Source organism: Aethalodelphis obliquidens, unplaced genomic scaffold (assembly GCF_003676395.1).
Source record: "Aethalodelphis obliquidens isolate GAN/ISIS:26980383/991018 unplaced genomic scaffold, ASM367639v1 scaffold36, whole genome shotgun sequence".
Taxonomy (NCBI): Eukaryota; Metazoa; Chordata; class Mammalia; order Artiodactyla; family Delphinidae; genus Aethalodelphis; species Aethalodelphis obliquidens.
In genome coordinates, this window is record NW_020837980.1 from 10,566,012 (window position 1) to 10,572,011 (window position 6,000).

The 6,000-nt window shown below is 44.1% G+C and overlaps 1 protein-coding gene across 4 annotated transcripts in view; it reads left to right on the forward strand.

Moving 5' to 3' along the window:
- ST8SIA1 (ST8 alpha-N-acetyl-neuraminide alpha-2,8-sialyltransferase 1) overlaps positions 1-6,000 on the forward strand; it is a 149,971-nt gene that overhangs the window by 89,590 nt on the left and 54,381 nt on the right. The gene's annotated exons all lie outside the window — the stretch shown is intronic.

A 6,000-nucleotide genomic window follows, 5' to 3' on the forward strand; every position in this document is an offset into this window, starting at 1 on the left:
GGTGATTAATCAGAGGTAGCTGCTCTTCAGCCGTCCCTTCAAGTTCACATAGAAGTGAGTTGAGGAGATAGGCCAGGGGAGCCAGGGAACGGGCCCCAAGAAAGTGCAAAGCTGGGAGAGCTTCAGAGGTCGTGGGGAGACCCCCAGAGTGGAAACACTCATTCAATTTTATTTTACTTTATTTTATTTTAGTTTTTATTTATTTTTTTGCGGTACGCGGGCTTCTCACTGTTGTGGCCTCTCCCGTTGCGGAGCACAGGCTCCGGACGCGCAGGCTCAGCGGCCATGGCTTACGGGCCCAGCCGCTCCGCGGCATGCGGGATCCTCCCGGACCGGGGCACGAACCCGTGTCCCCTGCATCGGCAGGCGGACTCCCAACCACTGCGCCACCAGGAAAGCCCCACTCATTCAATTTTAGACGGTACAGTTGGATGACTCCAACTTTAAGACTTGTTCTTAAGACAAACTCTCTATGAATAAACATTTTCATTAATTCATTTCATTCTACACACTCTGCTGCTTTGTTTTTCACAAAAGCATTTGGAAGTAGTGAGTAGGATTTGAAGAGGGGTTGGATCTGGGCAGCACTAAGAAAACTGGGAGGAAGGAGGGGGATTACATTTCGAGCGAAGAGGAAGCTTGGTAAGGAGACTGAGCAGAGTGGTGACGTGATCCTGCAGGGGTGTGTAAAGGAGCTGCTAGGACACATCCAGCCAAGAGTAGAGACCATGACACTGAAATGGCACCAACATGCACCCTTGGGTAATTTTGACCAGCAGGGAAGATAGTGAGTGATTGGATAGTCACAGGCTTGGGATTGTCTGGTGGAGAGGAGAGAAGGGTGGGAAGGGATAGCATGGAGGGTCCTGGCTAGAGAGAGTGTGAAGTGACACACTTTGAAGTCTCGGCTGGATGGGAAGTGGGCCCTGAGAGGTGTGAAGGAGAAAGGAAGGGGGCCAGTGGGACCAAATGATGGGGTTCTTCAGAGCTGGAGGGGGCGGTGGCGGGAAAGATGAGAGAAGGTGGGATAAAGAGAGCTAATGTCAAAGAATGTCCCACTGGAGAATGTGACTTCACCTTCTCTGGGGGCTGAGCAGACGTGTTGTAGAAAAAAAGGACATTTGTTACTGAAGAGGTGTAGGAACCTGGAGGCTGTTCTGGGGAGGGTCTTTCAGGTGCGCCCCGAAGTCTCAGTGAAGTGGAAATGACTATGAACCAGGGGCCAAAACGCTCTGGGGCCAGGAAGGCTGAGGTCTCCAGCAACAAAGAGGGCAGAAAGCTGAAGGGGGGTGGCGGTTGTGTTTTGTGTTCTTTTTTTTTTGTTTGTTTTTTGCAGTAAGCGGGCCTCTCACTGCTGTGGCCTCTCCCGTTGCGGAGCACAGGCTCCGGACGCGCAGGCTCAGCGGCCATGGCTCACGGGCCCAGCCACTCAGCGGCATGTGGGATCTTCCCGGACCGGGGCACGAACCCATGTCCCCTGCATCGGCAGGCGGACTCCCAACCACTGCGCCACCAGGGAAGCCCCCTGTGTTCATTTTTAAGGATAAATAGATAATGATCTAGAAGTAGCAAAAGTTAGCTGAGAGAACACTGAACCACCTCTGGACTCTGAGCTAAGTGGAGTAGGGGAGAGTAAAGCCTGTCTGAGAGTGTTTCAAGGAAGCTGTGTACTCAGGGGAGGGTCAAGTTCCCTCTCAGAGAGCAAGGGTTGGGCTCCTTGAAAGACTTTATCTCACTGGTGAAGCCTGCTGCAGCGTGGGAGTGGGGTCCTTTTCTATCTCTCTTTCCTTTATGGAGTTGCCCTGCCCTAGTTTTTCCAGTGTAAGACTCTGTTTTCCTCTCCATTGCCATTCTTATTTTTTGTGATATATACAAACCATAGAAACATGGAGACAATAAAAATGTAGTTCTCTTAATTCAAGTCGACGTCAGTTTGGTGAGCACCTACTTTGTATCCGGTCTTCACTGGGGTTGGGAATGGTATGTTGAACAATTCCCCTCATGGACTTAAAACCTGGAGATGTGCCAGTGCTGTGACTGGGGTGATTCAGAAGCAGATGATGAGTGAGTGGGGACCTTCTGAGGGCAAGTGGCATCTGGGCAGAGCCCTCTCTCCATTCCATTCTGGACACAGGCCACCCTGGCCAAGCTCTAATGTAGGAAGGACACCAAGTGCTGCCACAGGGTTGTGAGCCATGGGGAGAGTGTGCTGAGATGGGATTTAAGCTGTAGAAGTGGGGACAGTTACCTGAAGAGCAGAGGTACCCCCGCTAATACATTGGTGTTAGGTGGAGGCTGAAGGGCCAGCAAAGAAAACAGGGAGGTTGGAGGACCAGCCCTTGCTGCAGACTCACTGTGTGACCCGCAGTGCACCATTGTACCTTTGCTGCAGCTCAGCTTTCTAATCTATGTGAGGAGGTGGCTGCAGACAAAACCACAAGCCTTTCCATTGTAGAAACTCTGATTCTGTGATGATGTGACTATCACACCACGGTAACACATTCATGTAGTCTAGTTTAAATTTTCATATTGCTCTCGAGTATAAGTTGATTTGCTTTTTCCAGAAACTATGTAAGGAAGAAAGAGTGGAAATATTATACTCACAGACTCAGGAAAGTTAAGTGATTCCAAGAGGTCTGAGTGCAATGTGGAAGGAGGCATTAGTACAATAAATGTATTTTTTTAGTATTCCTGAGTGGGCGTGTGTTTGTCACTACATTTAGGAAGATGGATATTTTAAACTTAATGTGCACGAGATCAGGCCTAAGCATCTTAGGGGGTTACCTATATTATTTATTACAAATAAGCAAGACTACATTTGTGTTGTATACGATCAATACTGATATATTCAAGTTCAGAATTAATGAGTGCTTGTGATCAGGGTGCACAGCACAGGATTAAACAGATGTTCATGGAATGATGAGGGAGGTGAGGACTGAAAAAAATTCAAAGAAGGTCGCATCAAAACTAGATGTGCATGTGCCTTTGATTCAGTTTCAAGAATGACGCCATTATCATAACACCTTTGAATTTTTAAAAAGCCTTATTAAGGGTTTACAATGTGGGAGTAATTAAATGTTGATAAATTGTTTATAAAGTATTCTTATTTGACCATTTATGTATCTATTTATGCACGGTTGCTTAATACACATTTTGGGGGCACCCTGAGGAAATGGAGGTAATATCATATGTTCAAAATTAAACATTTAGTGAGTAAATGTGATTGGAAAGCACATAGTGTGTTCCTGGACTATAGGGTCCATGGACAGTTACATTGAAAGATGAGATCCCAAAACAGCCTTACCTGTACACAGTGGTATACCCAGTTACAGTTCAAGATGTTTTCCAGAATTAGGATATAACAATGCCATAATTTCCTTTGCTTGGACATTTTCAAATACGTCTTGTAATGCTAGAAGTCAACTCCCCGTTTTTCAAAGTAAACATTTGCTCTGTAACCAAAAGCAATACTTTAAGAAATAAAATTGTTGAATAAAATGTATCTGGGAGTTGTGCAAGACAGAGATAACTGTGTTCTGGAGAGGAACTGGGTGGCTCAGGAATATGAGTGAGGACAACATAATTTTGATGCCTTTGAATTATTCTCAATTATATGTGTTTTACATATTTAAGTGTACATACAACTTAAAAAGGAAGTTTAGAATTTATTCTATTTAAAGATTCCTCTCCAGACCCACATCACCCACCCACCTCCACTCCCCACTTCAAAGAATATTCATTCCTCATCAATTCTGTGATCATATCTTCTAGGATCACGAGTATAGTTATTAAGACACTTCAGCCATTAATATCCGTTCATTGAGCCAACAAGCGTTAATGCAGAGTTTGAAACACTTTTACACAATATGCCTAATTGGAAACAGTTTGACTGTATTAAATGTGCCTTTTATGTAAATCTATGTAATTATCAATTTAGGAGTTGCGGAGCTAGAATTATAGTGTGCTTTTTTTCGAAGAGAAGAGCTACAGGGAAGTATCATAGAAATTTGGACTTGAAGAGAAAGTTTACCCAGAAGAACAGACATTTACACCAGCACACAATGTCATTATTTTCCAGAAATGAATGTATAAAATATTATCTTTATTGTTTTAAGCATTTCCCTCTATTGCAGGATTTGGCAGTTAGTGTCCGGAGGTGTTTCTCTGAGCTTTTGTTTTGTGATAGGAGGTATGAAGTGGACCCAGACATATGAGCCATGGATCAGTCTACGAGGAATGCACAGAAAAAGTATTTTTTCAGGAATACCAACTAGTTTCATTTAACGATGACAAAACAGGTTAACCGCACTTTCCGGCAATATTCAGAGTTTACAGGTTTAATATAATGTGGTTGATTCTCAAATGTTATGAAGGGCCATCAGGATCAAAGGGGAAGTGATAAATTAGGAGATTGGGATTAACATATACACACTGCAATATATAAAATAGATAACTAGGGCTTCCCTGGTGGCGCAGTGGTTGAGAGTCCGCCTGCCGATGCAGGAGACACGGGTTCGTGCCCCGGTCTGGGAAGATCCCATATGCCGCGGAGCGGCTAGACCCGTGAGCCGTGGCCGCTGAGCCTGCGCGTCTGGAGCCTGTGCTCCGCAACGGGAGAGGCCACAACAGTGAGAGGCCCGCGTACCAAAAAAAAAAAAAAAAAATAGGTAACTAACAAGGACCTACTGTATAGCACAGGGAACTCTACTCAATGTTCTCTAATAACCTATATGGGAAAAGAATCTGAAAAAGAATGGAGATGTATATATATATATATATATATATATATATATATATATATATATATGGATATTTATATATGTGTGTGTGTGTGTGTGTGTATAACTGATTCACTTTGCTGTACACCTGAAACTAACACAACATTGTAAATCAACTAGACTCCAATAAAAACTAAAAAAAAAAAAAAAAAATTACATTCATCAAAAAAAAAAGAGAGACAGATGCCCAAATTCTAGTCTGTGTTTTATCCTGGGAGTCCTTTCCATCTTTGCGAAGATCAGTTAAATCACAGGAGCACAGTCGGCACCATGGCCGGATGAGCCTGGCGGTTAATAAGCTCGCTCCCCGACATGGTCTTCGGAAACCTCTTGGGATATGGTGCGACCACTAGACTAGAGATGCCTTAAGTAGGCTCTGTGACTTGGCTTCCCCCAGGCTCCCCACCATGCCTGTTGTGTTTGTTCCCAATGGGCACTCAACTGGCTGACATTAATCTGTGGGGAGCTGCCAGAAGAACCAGAATCTTGTTACCAAAGAACAGGTGGAAGGAAGATTCCAGATCAACTGAGACAGGTTTCTGCCTGGGATGCCCTGATGTGGTAGGAGTCAAATACAGGGTAAATACGAGACGACATCAAGGAACTTGTGCTGATCAGCTGAGTCGGTGCTCAGACAAGTCCATGTCCTGGGGGAAATTTGTAGGGAAATTTTAATAGTTGGGGAATGGCCGAGACCTTAATATTTGTAAGATGTCTACCGGCAAAAAAACGATGCTTTGGTTTGCTGAAGTAAGAAAAACTTAGAGGTTCCCTGCTGTGGAGTCAAGACGTGGGTGGACAGGAGCACTTAGGACTCAGTAATAAAAGAAAATCTAATGGAAGCTATAGACTCATTTGGGATGGTCAGAAGTAATAGATATATATTTAGTTATATTTATATGATATTTCTGATATGTGACATATTTGAGCTTTTACTATGTATGAGGCGTCAAGGTAGGGACTTTTTATACATTTCTTACTTTAATCCTTGCAACCACCTTATTGGAGAGGAAAAGCCATTATCCTCATTTTGTGTAATGGGGGAACTGAGGCAGTTGACAACTTGGTTAATGTCTCACTGGCAGAAAGCCATGGGATTTGGATTTGCAGTTGCAATATTTTCCGTTGTAAGCATTCATAAGATGTTGCGGTAGAGGAGAGCACCCAGGGCTGTGGTGTGTGTGTGTGTGTGTGTGTGTGTGTGTGTGTGTGTGTGTGTGTG